Below are 19,869 nucleotides of genomic sequence, written 5' to 3' on the forward strand. Positions count from 1 at the left end.
AGATCAGCTATCAGAGACCTGCAGCAAATGCAGTGCTTTTTAGAGATACTTAAATAGCTGGGAAAGACTGAAGGCAAAAGGAGAAGAAGGTGGCAGAGATTAGATGGTTAGATAGCATCACCAACTCAACGGACATGAATTTGAGCAAACTCTGGGAAACAGTGAAGGACAGGGAAGCCGGGTGTGCTGTCTCAGAGTCAGAGTTGCAAAGAGTCAGACACGGCTTATCAACTGAACAACAACAAATAGCTATTCTATTAAGCAAAGGAGCAAGACAAAGTCATTTTCTCTTCCCTTATTATTCAATGAGTGTTCAGTGCAGGTACACCTTCTGCACAACGATGCACGGAAGATTCTCTCAATTCAGGTATATGAGGAAAACAAGTGAGTGCTATGGGAGTTGCGAAGAAAAAAAAGACAGCTTTTTTCTTTTTTTTTTTACTGTAGATGCATGGTCTACACAGACAATTTGCTGGGAAGGTACTACATCAATCAGATTAGAATGAATTATGCTGCAGAACACCCAGATTCAGAAGTCTAACAGAGGCAGCCTTCTTTCTTGCTGACTCGGTGTCCACTGTGTCTCCAGACTGACTGCCCTTCACATCCCCTTGTAACAACCTTCCTGCCGACAGAGACCCCGCTGTCCTGCAGCCTCCATGTGTCACCGGAGGCATCCTTCTTTGTGGTGAGTTTGCTATAGGATCGGAAGGGGAATGGGATACTGATTTTTAAATGCTGACATCTAGAAATCATAAACATAATTTTTGCAGACATCTTGCTGATCAAATCAAGACACCTGTCCACATCTAACCTCAAGGTGGGGGTAGTTTAATCCTTCCAAGGATCTAGAGGAGAGAATGAAAGTATGAGTAAATAGAAAAAAGTCTACTACAATCACCTAGAAATAAAACAATGAAGAAGATGGACATAACATATGGAGAAAACTGTGAAATATTATTTGAAAAAAAAATAATGTAATGGAATACTATGGGAATAATCAAAGCAAAATATTAATTTTATCTAAAATAATGTATAAATTTAATAAATTCTAATCAAACTCCTAAGATTTTAAAAATTAAATTGGATGAGCTAAGCATATATTTCTTGAAGAATTCTCATTTAAAATATCTTTTAGTATTTCTTTTTTATAAACAAATGATTGATAAAATAATGCAATATACAATAAAGCTAATTTTTAAATTTCTGTGAAAGAATAAAAACTTAAGAATTGATGAAGGAAAAAATGGAGTAGTAATGATTGACTTAATCAAGATAACATGATTTGTCATAAAATAATAATTACACCATTTTTAAGTTTTCTTCATGGAAGATAAATAAGTTTAAATAATGGGGAAACAAGAAATAGAAATATGAATATGAGACCTAGTAAAAGCAGATATATTGGGGGAAATGAGAAAAAATTGTTTTTTTTTTTTTCTTAGAAATGTAACTGAACAAGTGGAGAAATATACTAAATTTTAGATAAACATGTAAATGTGAAAGCAACATTTGAAATGTTTAGATAAACATATAAAATATCTGTGGTCTTGTAATACAGAATAATTTTTATACAGGAGACAAAAGGCTATGTAAAGAAAAGACTGACTGCATTAAAATGTAAAACTTCTGTATGAATTCTATGTGACATTAAACCTTATAAAAGTCAAAACAGAGTAGAAGAAAATACTTATATTGTTTATTGCAAAAGATTGTTATTCAGGATATATGATATCATTACAAATCAATAAAATAAGGCAAAGCTTCTTGTTAGAGAAGAATATCAAAGGATGCAAGCAAAGAAATCAAGGTAGAACACAAAAGCCTTAATTAAACATGAAATGATTTGCAATTGCACTAATAATGAAAACAGATTCAACAATAGATGATAGTCTCTTGCAAAGAGATTCTAGCTTCAATGTAGACCAATAAGAAGTAAGAATTATGATTTACTATTAGTGATTATATAAATAAGCATAAGGGGCTTCCAGGTGGCACAGTGGTAAAAAAGCCACCTGCCAATGCAGGAGATGCAAGAGATGCCGACTCAGTCCCTGGGTCAAGAAGATCCCCTGGAGAAGGAAATGGCAACCCACTCCAGCATTTCTGCCTGGAGAATTCCATGGACAGAGGAGCCTGGAGTGCTACAGTCCATGGGGTTGCAAAGAGCTGGGCACAGCTGAGTCACTGAGCACACAAGCAAATAAACTTAAACACTTCGGGGAATTACTTAGTTTCATGCAAAAGAAGAAGGTGTATTTGTTTCATGATCCCACAATTTCATTTTTATGCAGAGACCAAAGATAAAATGAATCACACATTTACAAAGATATATGTACATGCATGTTAAAAGTAGTCTTACTTTAAATAACTTTTAATCAAAGATTCTGATGATAAAGGGAACAGAAAAACACAAAAAAGTGTAAAACATCAAATATTTGTGAGCTATTAGGGGAAGCTACTGAAGCGACTTAATGGGAAATTTGAACAAAGTGAATACTATACAGCTATAAGGATGTACTGCTGCTGCAGCTAAGTCGCTTCAGTCATGTCCGACTCTGTGCGACCCCATAGACCGCAGCCCACCAGGCTTCCCCGTCCCTGGGATTCTCCAGGCAAGAACACTGGAGTGGGTTGCCATTTCCTTCTCCAATGCATGAAAGTGAAAAGTGAAAGTGAAGTCGCTCAGTCGTGTCTGACTCTTAGCGACCCCATGGACTGCAGCCCACCAGGGTCCCTCGTCCCTGGGATTCTCCAGGCAAGAACACTGGAGTGGGTTGTACTAAGATTTTGCTAATAGTAATAATAGTGCTGCATTCTTATCTGTGAAAGATTCTTGATTGAAGAATTTACAGGTAAAATGACATGATGTCAGGGATTTGCATTGTACTTTAACAGGAAGTTAGAGAGTACAAATTAAATAAGACTGACCAACTAATGATTTCTAACTGCTAGCAACAGCCAACAATTATGTGTGTATGCATCCATATGTATTAATATATGTGAATATGTGAATGAATATATAACTGTATATTTCACTTTTTAGGTGAAAAATATGTGTGTGTGTACACACACGTGCATTTTATTTTATTTATTTATTTTTTTCACGCTCAGGAGAAAACGCTGCATCTCTTCCTCGTGGTTTCGGGTGCTCTACACGATCAGAGAAACTTCTCTAGTAACGAACTATAGAAATGATCCCTGAAAGTATAGTCTTCACACGTGCATTTTAAATACTCTTTATTTGTGGCAGTATCTTCATCGACACTCACAAAACACACATATTATCTACGTATTTATCCATCTACCTATCCATATGGATGCTTTACTGAAGAAAAGATAAAACTTAATAATAGTAACATTGTATGTATGAAATTACCAGTATAAATATATTGCTGGTGGGAAAGTAAATTCATGCAATTATTCTAAGATATTATTTAACAGTAATCAAGAGTTTAAAAATCATTATCGTTTTGAATTTAGTAATCCTACTCTATGCATTTATGATGGAGAATTAATTAGAAGTCATGTCAAGTTTTATGCAGAATGTTTTTGATTATACTACTATTAATAGATTAAAGATAAAAATAATTACTGTTCATTAGAAAAAGATTGACATAAATTACGTGATGTCTGTGCTCAGTCACTCAGTCGTGTCTGACTCTTTGTGACCCCTTGAACTCTAGTGCCCTGGGCTCCTCTGTCCATGAGATTTTCTAGGCAAGAATACTGAAAAGGGTTGCCATTTCCTTCTCTAAAATTATGAGATGACAGGCACTAAAATGTCTCTTTAGTGGCGTAAGAGAAGATTTACATAAATGGAAACACATTATCCTTTTGAAGGAGGTGATTCAATAATCTCACTATGTATATTACTTTGAACTGTTCTGTGTGACTAACAAAATTCCAAAGTGTAAGTAGTGGAATATACTTTAAAATGATAAGTTATTCTAAAACTATAATACATAAGTACATATATTATCTAAGGTATCAGAAAGATAAATTAACTTGGCTACAGTAACAAGTGACACCCACATCTCACTGATTAGAACAACAAATGTTTATTCTTCACTCAGATCATTATAGATTCTTGCTTTGCATGATTGTAATTTTCATGCTAAAGTCAGCTTGCTGAGACTTCAACTTTCTAGAACAGTCTTAGATAACAAACCAGAGAAAAAAGAATATCAGATGAAGGGCACACTGATGCTTTTTTTTCCCCCTCTTGATTTGATACTAATTTTCGTTATTTAATTTTTATTTATCTACTTATTTTGGCTGCATTGGGGCATGTGGGATCTTAGTTCCCTAACCAGGAATAGAACCTGCACTCCCTGCATTGGAAGCACAGAGTCTTAACCCTAATTTTTACTTTTCGTTTGGCACACTGACTCATACTAATGTCTGGAATTGTCGTGTCAGTTTCAATCTCGTTTGATTGATCAAAGCAAGTAATATTGCTGTGGGTCAGCTCAGAATATCCAGGAAGAATAATTCTCCTGAGGAAGGGCAATGGTAACTGCTGCACAATTTTAGTCTGCAGAAAGATGAACGGAGGAGCTAAACCTCCTAGACAGAAAATAAGTAACTTATTTAGAGCAAAAATATATGCATATATAATGTCACCTAACAATATTTATGTTTATACAAATATGAATGAAAATATCAAATATAAATATTTATACATGAATTATATGTTATGCATAACATATCAAACATATACAGAATCATATTTATATATTTTTTTATATATAACATACTATGCAACTTATATATAATTAAAATATAAATTGCTAAGTCACTTTAGTCGTGTCCGACTCTGTGCGACCCCATAGATGGCAGCCCACCAGGCTCCCCCGTCCCTGGGATTCTCCAGGCAAGAACACTGGAGTGGGTTGCCATTTCCTTCTCCAATACATGAAAGTGAAAAGTGAAAGTGAAGTCGCTCAGTCGTGTCTGACTCTCAGTGACCCCATGGACTGCAGCCCACTAGGCTCCTCTGCCCATGGGATTTTCCAGGCAAGACTACTGGAGTGGGGTGCCATTGCCTTCTCCAAAATATAAATTAAATGCCTAAATTTTATAGGTTAAGTATATTTATATAAATATTTAAATTATAATTATTTATAATGATATTGTGTATTAATACACTCTATATTATAATATTTATATCATAAACCACAATATATTATATGACATATAATACAAAGTAATACATACCATGTATATTCATTATATTATGTATTGTGTTATTTTGCATATTAAACATTTATTATAATATTTATCATTAAATATATAAATTAGTAAATATCTGTTATTTTAAAATAAATGTATAAATATTGAATTTATCCAATCTGAAGAACAGAGATAACTAGAATGAAAAAGAATGAGAAAAAAAGAAACCCAGTGAATAGCTTAAGGGAACTTATAGATAATATTGAATTATCCCGTGTCCATGTAATTGTTCCTCAGGAAAAAGAAATATGTAAAATTGGAGTAGAAAAAATATTTGAAGACATAATTGCTAAAACCTTTCAATATCTGCAGAAAAAATGTGTTTACATATGCAAGAATCTCAGTAGGACACAAGCAAAGTAAGTATTAAAAGACTCATACTACACATCCCATAGTCAAAATGCTATAAACCAAAATCCAAAAAGAAAACCAAAGGAACTTGGGAACAGCCAGAGTGGGGAGAAAAGAAGAAACATTACGAAAAGGCATTTAAAGATAAGAATTACTGCTGATTTTACAGATATATTATACTTTTAAAGTACTAAATATTAAAAAATAAAAATGTATCAGCCGAAAGTATCCTCCAAAGCTGAGAGGAAATCAGGATAGCTTCATGTTAACAGAAGCTGAGACAATCTGCACAGCAGGAAATGCTGAGTAGGGTCAGTCCTTCAGGCTGAAGGTCCTGAGACCAGTTGGAAAACTTGATCATTTACTGTGGGCACAGTAAATGATAAACGGATGATTAACTATAAAAAGTGTGTTCTTTTATCTTTATTTAATTTACTAGAAACCTAACTTTTGAAGGAACACTATAGAGTAGGATTTACGATATATTTAGAGGTAAATGATGTGACAGAAACAGCATTTGTTCATAATCCTAGGAGGTGGGTACTTTATTATCCCTTTTTCACAGAAGGAAGAACAGGAACACCCTGGGTTAAATGGTTTACTTAAAAATCACATAGCAGATAAGAAGGGTGGAGATGAGAATCTGACATACAACCTTGCACTATTTATTACTTTTATCACCGCTCTCATTTATTAGTGATTTATGGCAACTGCGTGATTAAACCCTCACATTATATTCATATGGTAAACACAAAACTGTCAACATATTAAATGTTTCTTAGGGCATTTAATATAATATTTCAGTTGGTTATATTTCTATAGCATTATCTATGGAAAGGAGTGATACTTGTCTTGTTTCATTAAATGTTTTCAATCCTTCAGACCTCTTCAAAATTCACTAAGATTTCACTGTAATGTCTGTTCCAGCTTGAATTTCATCCTCAGAAACCACTCAAGCAAAGAAAATCCTATAAGCCATGGAAGTCTTTGATGTAAAATATATATCTACTTTTGCAAATCATAGGCAGTTATTCCTCGTGATAATAACTCACCGGACCAAACAAACACGAAAAGGAACGTTTGCTTCTAAGTATATCATTAGCGGCTTTATGGCAGTCAGTGACCAATTCATATTACAAGAAATATAGAAAACGACTCTTTAATTCATAATATCTACATCCAAAGAAGAGCTTAAAGGTATTACATAAATCCAAGTCCTTAGACAATTTTAAAATACGTATCTTTGAAAGTGGAACCTTTTTAGATTTAAGGAGCACTTGGAGTGTGTACAGAGATTCCATATGCCTCACACCATTTCTCCTATTATTTATGTCTCACATTAGTGTATTACATTTGTTACACAATAAACCAATGTTGATACATTACAAGTCTGTAGTTTATTCAGATTTCCTGAAGTTTTACCTAATGTTCCCTTTTGATTCTGGGATACACTGAACCAATCACATCGCAATTATTAACAAGTCATCTCTTCTTAAGGCTCTGCTTGGCTATGACAGTTACTCAGACTTTCCTTGCTTTTGTTGACCTTGACAGTCCCGAGGAGCATTGATCCCTTACACTGTAGGATTCCCCTCTGTTAGGCTGAGTCTGATATGTTTCCCACCCTGGGGTTTTTAGTTTTGAGAGGAAGACCATAGAAATAAAGTGCGGTTTTCCTCACATCATGTCGAAGGTACATACTGTCAACATAACTAATCACTAAGGCTGTTGCTGCTGCTGCTGCTGCTGCTAAGTCGCTTCAGTCGTGTCCGACTCTGTGCGACCCCAGAGACGGCAGCCCACCAGGCTCCCCCATTCCTGGGATTCTCCAGCCAAGAACACTGGAGTGGGTTGCCATTTCCTTCTCCAATGCCTGAAAGTGAAAAGTGAAAGGGAAGTTGCTCAGTCGTGTCCGATTCTTAGCGACCCCATGGACTGCAGCCTACCAGGCTCCTCTGTCCATGGGATTTTCCAGGCAAGAGTACTGGAGTGGGGTGCCATTGCCTTCTCCGACTAAGGGTGTTAGCTTTGATCAATTGACTGAAGTACTTTTGTCAAGCTTCTTTACCATGAAGTTACTCTTTTTACCCCTTTCAGGGTTATACTTTTAGAAAGCAGCTGCTATATGCAGCCCACATATAAGTCATGGGAAGATACAGTTTACTTCTTTGATAGGGTGGGGTGAGTCTTTTAAACATTTGGCTCTTCTGGATTTCTGGAGAATGAAAATTTGCTGGGCAAATTCGAACAAGCAAAAACACATGGAAGAAATAATTTATATGTAATAAAATTACACACATATATGGGCTTCTCTGATAGCTCAGTTGGTAAGGAACCCACCTACAATGCAGGAGACTCCAGTTTGATTCCTGGGTCGGGAAAATCTGCTGGAGAAGGGGTAGGCTACCCACTCCAGTGTTTTTGGGCTTCTCTTGTGGCTCAACTGGTAAAGAATCCGCCTGCAATGTGGGAGACCTGGGTTCAATCCCTGGAGAAGGGAAGATTCCCTGGAGAAGGGAAAGGCTACCCACTCCAATGTTCTGGCCTGGAGAATTCCATGGACTATACAGGAAAGAGTTGGACAGAACTGAACAACTTTCAGTTTCACTTTCACATGGGCTTCTCAGGTAGCACTAGTGATAAAGAATCCATTTGTTCAGTGTAGGAGATGCAAAACACTCAGATTTGATCACTGGATTAAGAAGATCCCCTAGAGGAGGAAATGGGATCTTACTCCAGGATTCTTGCCTGGAGAATCCTATGGACAGAGGGGGTTGCTGGGCTACAGTCCATGGTGTCACAAAGAGCTGGACATGACTGAACATCTGAGCCTAGCATGTAAAATATAAATCAATACCTACTACTTCATCCAATTTAAAAACATCTGCTTTTTAAAAGACAATATTCAATTCAGTTCAGTCACTGAGTCATGTCCAACTCTTTGAGATCCCATGGACTGCATCACGCCAGGCTTCCCTGTTCATCAACAACTCCTGGAGCTTGCTCAAACTCATGTCCATTGAGTTGGTGATGCCATCCAACCATCTCATTCTCTTTCATCCCCTTCTCCTCTTGCCCCCAATCCCTCCCAGCATCAGAGTCTTTTCCAATGAGTCAACTCTTCACATGAGGTGGCCAAAGTACTGGAGTTTCAGCTTTAGCATCATTCCTTCCAAAGAAATCCCAGGGCTGATCTCCTTCAGAATGGACTGGTTGGATTTCCTTGCAGTCCAAGGGACTCTCAAGAGTCTTCTCCAACACCACAGTTCAAAAGCATCAATTCTTCGGCGCTCAGCCCTTTCATCAAGAGACTCTTTATCTCCTCTTTGCTTTCTGCCAGAAGGGTGGTGTCATCTGTGTATCCGCAATTATTGATATTTCTCCCAATATTAAAAGCACTAAAACAGACACTAAAGAAGATTTGAAGAAAATATATACAAGTCACATATTTCCTTCTCCAGGAGATCTTCCCATCCCAGGGTTTGAACCCGTGTCTCTTTGGTTTCCTGTATTGTCCGGCAGATTCTTAATTGCTGAGCCACCAGCGAAGCCCATTAGTGAACAAAGAAAGGCAAATTAAAACCATAATGAAATGCACTACACACCAATTAGAATGGCTAAAAATTTAGCCCACAAAACAGTGTTGTTCGCGATGCAGAGTAACTGGAGCTCTCATATACTCCTGAGGGACACATAGACTGGCACAACCATTTGAAAGAGAGTTAGCGTTCACCTATCATGTATCTTGGGATTCCCTGTTGCTCAGTGGTAAAGAATCCACCTGCAACGTAGGAGACCCTGGTTCAATTCTGGGTTGAAAAGATACCCTGCAGAAGGGATAGGCTTCCCACTCCAGTATTCTTGGGCTTCTCTGATGCCTCAGATGGTAAAGAATCTGTCTCCAATGCGGGAGACCTGGTTTTGATCCCTGGGTTGGGAAGATCCCCTGGAGGAGGGCATGGAAACCCACTCCAGTATGCTTGCCTGGAGAAACCCCACAGAAAGAGGAGCCTCTTGGGCTACAGTTCAAGGGGTCACAAAGCACAGGACATGACTGAGTGACTAAGCACAGCACAGCACATCATGTATCCTGGGGCTTCCTGGTGGCTAGGTTGCAAAGATCTGCCTGCAACACAGGAGAAGAGGGTTTGATCCCTGGAGAAGGAAAGGGTAACCCATTCCAGTATTCTTGTCTGGGAAGTCCCATAGACAAATGGAGACTGGCAGGCTATGGTCAGCCAAAAACTGGAAACAAATGATATGTCTATGAACATCTACTTCCAGATGTTCAAGCTGGTTTTAGAAAAGGCAGAGGAACCAGAGGTCAGATTGCCAACATCTGTTGTATCATTGAAAAAGCAAGAGAGTTCCAGAAAAACATCTATTTCTGCTTTATTGACGATGCCAAAGCCTTTGACTGTGTGGATCACAATAAACTGTGGAAAATTCTGAAAGAGATGGGAATACCAGACCACCTGACCTGCCTCTTGAGAAACCTGTATGCAGGTCAGGAAGCAACAGTTAGAACTAGACATGGAACAATAGACTGGTTCCAAATAGGAAAAGGAGTATGTCAAGGCTGTATATTTTCACCCTGCTTATTTAACTTCTATGCAGAGTAGAAACGCTGGGCTGGATGAATCTCAAGCTGGAAACCGTATTGCTGGGAGAAATATCGACAACCTCAGATATGCAGATGACACCACCCTTATGGCAGAAAATGAAAAAGAACTAAAGAGTCTCTTGATGAATGTGAAAGAGGAGAGTGAAAAAGTTGGCCTAAAGCTCAACATTCAGAAAACTTAGATTATGGCATCTGGTTCCATCACTTCATGGCAAATAGATGGGGATGGAAACAGTGTCAGACTTTATTTTTCTGGGCTCCCAAATCACTGCAGATGCTGACTGCAGCCATGAAATTAAAAGACACTTACTCCTTGGCAGGAAATTTATGACCAGCCTAGACAGCATATTAAAAACCTGAGACATTACTTTGCCAACAAAGATTTGTCTAGTCAAGGCTATGGTTTTTCCAGTAGTCATGTATGGATGTGAAAGTTGAACTATAAAGAAAGCTGAGTGCTGAAGAATTGATGCTTCTGAACTGTGGTGTTGGAGAAGACTCTTGAGAGTCCCTTGGACTGCAAGGAGATCCAACCAGTCCATCCTAGAGGAGATCAGTCCTGAGTGTTCATTGGAAGGACTGATGTTGAAGCTGAAACTCCAATACTTTGGCCACCTGATGTGAAGAGCTGACTCATTTGAAAATACCCTAATGCTGGAAAAGATTGAAGGCAGGAGGAGAAGGGGATGACAGAGGATGAGATGGTTGGATGGTATCAACAACTCAAAGGACGTGAGTTTGGGTAAACTCCAGGAGTTGGTGATGGACAGGGAGGCCTGGGGTGCTGCAGTCCCAGGGATCACAAAGAGTCAGACGCTACTAAGAGACTGAACTGAACTGATGAACAGGTGAATGACTAAACAAAGTTTAGTATTAAATACATCTATACCATAAAATATTGGGAATATTACTCAAAAATTAAAGAGGATGGTGCTGTAGTGATACATACAACATTAATAAATCATAAACTACCATGATTGAAAGAAGTATATTCTCTCTGTGTGTAATTGTCTATCATCTACTTATATGTAATTATAGAAAATTCAGAAAGTAGATTGGTGCATGTCTGGGGATGGGGGGCAGACACTGAAAGGAGGAAGAAATTTCAGAAGGGCTCGAGGATTCCTTAGAGTTGATGAATATGTTCACCATCTTGACTGTGGTAATAGTTATGTTTTTTGCACATATTTTATGGTTTCTATTTATGGCTTACTGTATGTCAATCATACCTCAATAAATCCTTTTTAAAGCTCCAGCACATATATACTTTAAAATGCAAAAGTAAGTCATCTTTCTTTAACTTTTTCCCTATAGTATAGTTTTCATGCATTAAAATATCTCTATGATGGATTCGTAATGAAATCCAGAGTTGATTGCTTGAATTGCTCACAAATATTTTGTTAGTTTTTTTCCCTTTATCTCTCAAGTTTAACTTTAAATTAGTCTTAATTTATGATGGATCCCTAATTGTTCAGTGTCCTGTTCAGTGAATCACAGGGTTTAATCTAGTGAAACCTGCAGATGTTACGTTTTGCTTTGTCATCACTCATGATAATTGACTATTGTTAGTGGCAATCTATTAAACAATGGGCCATTATCAAAAGTCTTTGGTTATAACAGTTTCTTTAATGTAGTGACTAAAAGTTAAAATTCCCACACTAGAAATCCACATCCCTAAGTGGAATCGCATAAAAGAAACAGCTCATTTCAAAATATTTTATATAGTTTGTAATAAAGATTTATACTCCCATGCCTTAACAGTAAGCTTGGACACTGGAAAAATGATTAAATAAGACTAGTCTCAGGTGAAACTATGGCAATGACTGATTCTCAAACTTTCCTGAATATATTGACTACTCTGAATTGTTTGGGTAGCATGAACTCTCCTCACTTTATTTGAATTTCCCAACTCACAGATTTAGGTTACAATTTAATCTAGTATGTCTGATTGATATGTTATAATTTTGACAATGTTCTTTCCTGAATAACACTAATGAAAGAGAAAATTAAAAACTACACACTCAGTCATTTGCATTTTTAAGAAGCATCAATTTTTTTATATTGACTCAACTTTATAATAGTTTTAGATTTCAAAAAAGTTGTAAAAGTAGTTTGGAGAGTTCTATATACTTTATATTCTTTCCTCTATAGATTTTTCTTTATTGAAGTGCAGTTGATTTAGAACATTACCATTAGTTTTCAGTATGACATAGTGTCTGGATGGTCTATAGAATACACTCCATTTGAAGTTGTTACATAATGCTGGCTATATTCCCTGTGCTATAAAATGTATCCTTCTATCTTTGTAACTTATTTTATATATAGTGGTTTGTAACTTTTAATCCACTAAACCTAGTTTTCCCTCCCCTCCATCCCTCTCTCGACTGGTAACCACTTATTGATTCCCTATATCTGTGAGTATGTTTCTGTTTTGTTACCTATTTATTTATATTTTTAAATATTATATATATATACACACTTTATTTGTTTTATTTTTTGGATTCTACGTGTAAATGACAGCATGGATTATTTGTCTGCCCCTAAATGAATACTTTCCCTTAGCATATACCTTCCAGGTTCATCCATGTTTGCAAAAGGCAAAATTTCATTCTTTTCTTTATGGCTGAGTAATGTGCAATTGCATGTGTGTGTGTGTGTGTGTGTGTGTGTATGTGTGTGCAAGTGTGAGTGTGTGTATCTCACATCTTGTTTGTAAATTCATCTGTTGATGGACACTTAAGCTGCTTCCTGATCTTGGCTATCATAAATAATACAGCCATAAAACGGGTGCATGTAGATGTGTTTAGGTTTTTTAATCCTTCAATCACTCAATGTTTCTTGATTTGGATTATTTAGTCTGTTGACATTAAAAGGGATTATCGATAGCATGCATTTACGGAATTGCCATTTTGCTGCTTTTTTGCGGGGGGAGTTTTGTTTTGTTTCTTAGTTATTCTTAGTTCTTTTCTTCTCTTAATGTCTTGCTTTGTGATTTGTCGATTTTCTTTAGTGCTATGCTGGAGTTCGGTTCTGGAAAGTTTTTGTGTTATGTATTGTAGGTTTTTCATTTGTGGTCACCACAGGGTTCGTATGTGTTGACCTGTAACTATGTCTACTTATTTTAAACTTACAATCATTTAAATTCAAACACTTTCTAAAGTACATTTTTTTACTCCCTGCCTCTACGTTTTGTGTTTTTGATGTCACATTTTATATCTTCATGTCTCAGCCTTAAGGGTTTATTTATTGCAATTATACTTAATTTCATAATTCTTGTCTTTTAATCACACTGGCTTTGTAGGTGGTTGGTCCACATCCTTCACATGTCCTTCACTAGTGGAATTTTTCCTTTCCTATGAATTCTTCCTTCTCACGTGTTTTCTTTTCCCCTTAAAGAAAGCACTTTAGTGTTTTTAGTGAAACCACTTTAGCATGTGTGGGCTCTCTGGGTAGCAGAGCCCTTCTTCCAGACTGCAGGTTGTGTTCAGTGAGAGCTGCTCTGCATGTGGCTGCACCTCCTCGTGCCTGTGGGAGTCTGGAGCTCAGGCTCCTCTCCCTTCACCATCTCTCCTCCCACCCTCCCCCGTCAGCATCTTGTGTTCTGTGGAGTATTTGTCACAACCAGTGATCCAGTCTTGATCACCAGTGCCAATTGAACTGTATATTTTATTATACTTTATTTGGATTATCTTAGCTGTACCCTATTCTCCTTTTTCTGTTCCAGGAGTTCATCCAGGATAAAACACTGGATTCATTTATCATTTCTTCTTATAAAACAAGCTCTTGATACTTTTGAGACAAACTTCCTCCCTGAATTCAAAACATTGTCCTGGATTGGTTCAGTGGAAGTACACTAGTCAGGAGCTTTGCAATGCAAATATCTGGCTACTTTATTATGCTAGTATGTTACTATGATAATAGTTTGTACAGAATCATGAAATCTTAGAGACTGTATAAGAAATCACCCGGTCTAATGCCCATCCCAAATCATACATGTGAAATATGTTGCTCCATCTATATTCAACATATTAGTCCATGTACTGTATTCTAAAGCATCACAAAACAGACAGCCTTTCCCTTCCAACCACAGATCCCTTTAAACCTGCGATGTTGCCCCCTGAAATTCTTCTCTAACCTCTGCTATGAGTGGACTGTCTCCCGCAGTAACTGGCCCACTCTCTTGAGGCTTCCAGACCCATTCTGATGTCCTGTTGATCCTCTTCTGGGTACTGTAGTTGTTACAAATCCTCTTTCATATGGCAGAGTTGTGCTCCAGGTACATTCTAATTTCACCTCTTCAGCTTATGTCTCCACAAGAACCTACATTTATGCTTAGAACAAAGGATGTAGACCCCAATAGGGAATTTCTCAGCACTTATACTGAGTTTATTAGACACATTCAGGTTCATAGCCAAGATGCTATGATGAACAGTTTCATAGTCTTTCTTAGAAATAGCTTACTGAAACTCTGACAATTAATCTTGTTTTAAAACCCTGAGTGCATTGTTCAATGCAGTAATGAACTTTATATATCATCAACTAAATTCACGTGCAAAGAGAAATCATATGTGAAAATAAAGATCAATCAAATGAGAAAATCAAAAGCTACTTATACAGAGCTTGCCAGAGTAAGGGAGTCAGTTACCATCACTTGCATTTCAGCAGAGACTCGAAGGCAGGCAGATGAATGGGGAATTCTATTTTGGAAAACCAAGAGACAGTGTTTGGTGTGCTCTGATTGGAATTTGTTGGTGTAGGGAGGCTGGAGGTGAGCTAACTAGAACTGAGGTCTCCAATGTGATTGCTTAGGAGTACATTGGTTACGGGTTACTCTGGTTAGTCCTAGATTAAAAGTGGGGATAAAAATTAGGGAGGCTGGCAGTTGTTAACCAAGTCCTGGTTCTTTCTGACCAATCATTATAAGGATTTTTGATGAGGTTCCAGGATTATTCACGAAAGATAGTAATCTGACTTCCTACAAGTCTGACACAGAAAGCAAGCTGGCTTCCTGGGCCCTTTATGTGGATAATGGTTTGGTTTCCTGGGCCGGTCACTGAAAATTGTGGATCAGGGTTCTATTTTCATACACAGTCTAACACTGTCCATTTGTATACTCAATCTCTCACACAACTGATTCCCAAAAAACTTTTTGTGCCCTTTTAGAATTATGCTCATACGAATAATGGAGATTTGTCTGGCTCCCTAGTGACACCCAGATGCTGAGGTGATCCGCACGACATCACTCACAATCTGTGATTCTTCAAGGTTTGGTCTGTGCTGCAATATTTCATAAAAGATATGTGTATCAGCTTAGATTGCATTTGGCTTTCAAATCAAATGAAATATTGTGTTTGGTGGTACACAGATAAGTCTACAAAATAACAAATTTAAATGTATTTCTGCTCTGGGAAATATTCAGTGAACTGGAAAAAAAAAAAGCAATACATAATGTAGTCAGTTTTAAAATAGGTCTTGTTATATGGCTTCTCTGGTCCTTTCAGCAGAGCACACATTTGTTTTCTGTATGATAAATCAAATTAACACAAAAACATGGACTTCGGTCCCCTCCAGCTGTGAGAAGGTAAGGCTTGATGGACAGAACATCTAAGACAGTCAAACAGAAGATGCATAAAAGTGAATTGCCGTCAGAGTAAACACACAGGAGATAATAAATATTTATTTAAAAGTCACATTTCTGTCTTTTTAATGAGAAATGACTGTGGGGTCCTTCCTTCCCCAGCTGGCACCATAGAAGCATAACCTTGTTGGAGTCAGTAATTATTTGTTTACACTCTTCTCCTGCAATTGAACCCGAACTCCTCAGAGGCAGAAACCTCTTTTTGTTTTCGTTGTTGTTGCTGCTGGTTTTGCTGTCATTTATCCCTTTCCACACACTTCCAATCCCTCTCCTGCAGAAACAAAGGAGAATTTCTGATTCACGGAAGGTGCTGGTAAATGTTTGTTCAGCAAATAGGTGCGGAGAAATGAATGGATGAACAACTTTTTTTCTTTCTCAGGCTTGTTCAAAATGCCAGGAAAGCATTTTGCATTCCAGGGCTGTTTTGCCCTTGATATACCCTTGTTTAGAATTTTATGTATTTAATACTTCAGATATTTATTTAACACTAAATTCAAGAAATGATAATGGTTGAAATATGATACCCAAATTGAAACATGAGTGTATATGTCTCATTAGGGCTTGTTACTGACCTTTGTCCATGAGTAATTTATCAGTGAGGGTTTAAACAGGACAAAGGGAATCATTTTGTCTATTTAAAACCACTACAATTTGTAATTAGCCTCCAATTAAAATAAATAAATTAATTTACAAAAAAAAGAGGAGATGTAAACAATGCTGTTTATACATGTGACAGGGAAATTGAGAGTCCGAACGAGACTGTGAGGCCACCCAGGCCTGGGCCACACACGACGGGACTCCATTCCCCTGCAGATTGGAGGCTCAGAGGCAGGAGGCAGTGTCCAGAGCCCAGGGTTGGGGTCCCCCAGTGGCAGGGCTAGGGCAGAATCCTGTCTGGATCCACAGAGGACACTCAGCTGCTGACAAAGTCTCCAGCAATGACAGATTTCTCCCTTCCCTTCTCCCTCCCATTTCCCTCTAGAGCCTCGTATTGGCAGGATCCCACCAGAGCAAAGCTATCTTGGGAGAACAGAGACATAGTCTGCTTGGGCTTCCCCAGTGGTAAAGAATCTACCTACCAATGCAAGAGATGAGGTTTGATTCCTGGGTCAGGAAGACTCCCTGGAGGAGGAAATGGCAACTCGCTCCCTGGACAGAGGAGCCTGGCAGGCTACAGTCCATGGGGTTGCAAAAGAGCCGGACATGACTGAACAACTGAGCGTACATACACAGATACACTAGAAAGTAGGGAGGAGAAGGATGAAGAAAGCAATAAAGACCAATAGGTCCAGAAGTAGGACCTGCTGGAGATGGTGGTGGTAATGGTTACTGTCTCCGAGTCCATTCCCAGATAGTTGGTTGTGATCAAGTTATGAACTCATTTGAAGAAATCCATTCTGGTGGGAGTTTCCTGACCTAATAATCAGAAAAGATTGATTCGAACTCTCTTTCAGAAACTGGGGACATCTGAACACATCCCCCAGATCTCTCCAAATTTCCATCAAGGTCTACATTTCCTTGTCTTTGTTGTCAACATATTACCTCTGTGAACTTGATTATCTCTTGTCTGTTTTAAGATGGTCCTTACTTAATGCCCTGGTGTCCTTCCAGTAGTCATGTATGGATGTGAGAGTTGGACTGTAAAGAAAGCTGAGCACTGAAGAATTGATGCTTTTGAACTGTGGTGTTGGAGAAGACTCTTGAGAGTCCCTTGGACTGCAAGGAGACCCAACCAGTTCACCCTAAAGGAGATCAGTCCTGTGTGTTCACTGGAAGGACTGATGCTTGAGCTGAAACTCCAATATTTTGGCCACCTAATGCGAAGAGCTGACTAATTTGAAAAGAGCCTGATGCTGAGAAAGATTGAGGTCAGGAGGAGAAGGGGATGACAGAGGATGAGGTGGTTGGATGGTATCACCGACTCAATGGACATGAGTTTGAGTGAACTCCGGGAGTTGGTGATGGACAGGGAAGCCTGATGTGGTGCAGTCCACGGGGTCGCAAAGAGTCAGACACCACTGAGCAACTGAACTGAATTGAACTGAATCCTTCCAGACCCAAGAAATAATCCCTTCTGCTTTTTTCTCTCTGTCAAAGGCAATTGCTAAATTTGGCCAGAATTCTCTCCTGAAACACTGGGAGGGCTCAATCCTGCATGAATTGAAACATACAATGACTGTGTCTCCTTTCAGTTATCTTGACACTGACATCTCTCCCTAACTCTTCTTTACCAAATGAAATCCTAGCTTATTATTTTACCCACTCTTTTCTCTTCTTCCCTACTCCTGTGTTAATCCCTCACTCTTTGTCCTGGAAAGTAACCGGACATTCACAGTTCTTGTTTATGTCAGGCATTTAACTCACCCCAGCTTCCATTGATAAACTCAGCTTTACAACCACCTCATAGCATTCTGTAGATTAATAAGAACTCCTCTGTTATAACCCCTTCCCCATGGAAAACAGAAGTGATTTTAAACAATTAATAAAATGTTATTAACAAAACTGCCCTGGACCCACAAGTTGTAGAGGAGAAGTAGAGTGTGTTTAGGGATAGAAAATGAGATTTGGTTTTAGAATTTTAAATTTCAACTGCCTTAGGACATTTTCATGAAACTGTTCTGTATGCAGCTTGGAGATGTGTATTTAAGCATCAGAAAAAAGTCAAAATGCTGAAAGATGTTTAAAAGTTGTCAGTGGTAGCTAAAGACATAGGGATGGATAGTGTGATCTGTAAATGATGCAGAGATGGAGAAGAAATTTGGCCTCATACTGGACTTCTGAGTAACACTGGGAAAGGGGAGAGAGTGGAGGAGGAGGGGAAGTTGTGAGACATGAGCTATGAAGAAATGTTGTCTGTAAAGATCTCAGAAGAAGACAATGCTTGTGGAAGACCAAAAAGCCCCCAGAAGATATTTTAGCAGCCAATTTAAAAAATACCCTTTATATGAAAAAAACAAAACAAAAACCCAACATTGAATGTGATGTGCAAGTTATAGGTCACTGTTGACCTTGGCAAATGCAATTTCCAGAAAATAACAAATAAATTGATTTTAAGGAAATAGCAGAGTTTGGGACTTGGCCAATGAATGAGAGTTAAGGAAGTAAGTACAGTGGTGCTAGATGGTTCTTTATTTAGTTTTTTCTTTTATTACTTTTTTATATCTTTTGGTCATGCCACATGGGATGGGGGTCTTAGCTCCTTGACCAGGGATTGAACCCTCAGCCCCTCCTTTGGCAGCATGAAGTCTTAACCAATGAGTCACAAGAGAAGTCCCTAGATGGTTCTTTCTAGGGGTTTGGAAGAAAAGGGAATGATAGAGATAGGTTAGCTGCATGAGAGGAAGACATGATGAGAAGACTGAGGAAATATTTCTTTCAGAGATAATGACTAACAGACACTTGTTGTTGCTCAGTCACTCAGTCGTGTCCCACTTTTGTGACCCTATGGACTGCAGCACTCCAGGCTTCCCTGTCCTTCACCATCTCCTGGAGCTTGCTCAAACTCACATCCATTGACTCAGTGAGGCCACCCAACCATCTTGTCCTCTGTCGTCCCCTTCTCCTCCTGCCTTCAATCTTTCCCTGCACCAGGATCTTTTTTAATGAGCAACTCTTTGCATCAGGTATTGGAGCTTCAATTTCAGCATCAGTCTTTCCAATGAATATTCAGGACTGATTTCCTTTAGGATTGACTGGTTGGATCTCCTTGCAGTCCAAGGGACTCTCAAGAATCTTCACCAACACCACAGTTCAAAAGCATCAATTCTTTGGCACTCAGCCTTCTTTATGGTCCAACTCTCACATTCCTGCGTGACTACTGGAAAAACCAGAGCTTTGACTAGATGGACCTTGGCATGGACCTTGGCAATGAAATGTCTCTGCTTTTTATATGCTGTCTAGGTTTGTCATAACTTTTCTTCCAAGGAGTAAACGTCTTTTAATTTCATGGTTGCAGTCACCATCTGCAGTGACTTTTGGAGACACTACTGTATGTTCTGACACGACTGTGTGCAGTGGACAC

The 19,869-nt window shown here is 38.3% G+C and overlaps 1 pseudogene; it reads right to left on the minus strand.

The window, feature by feature from the left end:
• Positions 1-3,067: 3,067 nt before the first annotated feature.
• LOC139178081 (small nucleolar RNA U3) lies at positions 3,068-3,217 on the minus strand (annotated as a pseudogene).
• Between the last annotated feature and the right edge of the window lie 16,652 nt (positions 3,218-19,869).

The sequence above is a fragment of the Bos indicus genome, chromosome 20 (genome assembly GCF_029378745.1).
Source record: "Bos indicus isolate NIAB-ARS_2022 breed Sahiwal x Tharparkar chromosome 20, NIAB-ARS_B.indTharparkar_mat_pri_1.0, whole genome shotgun sequence".
Classification (NCBI taxonomy): Eukaryota; Metazoa; Chordata; class Mammalia; order Artiodactyla; family Bovidae; genus Bos; species Bos indicus.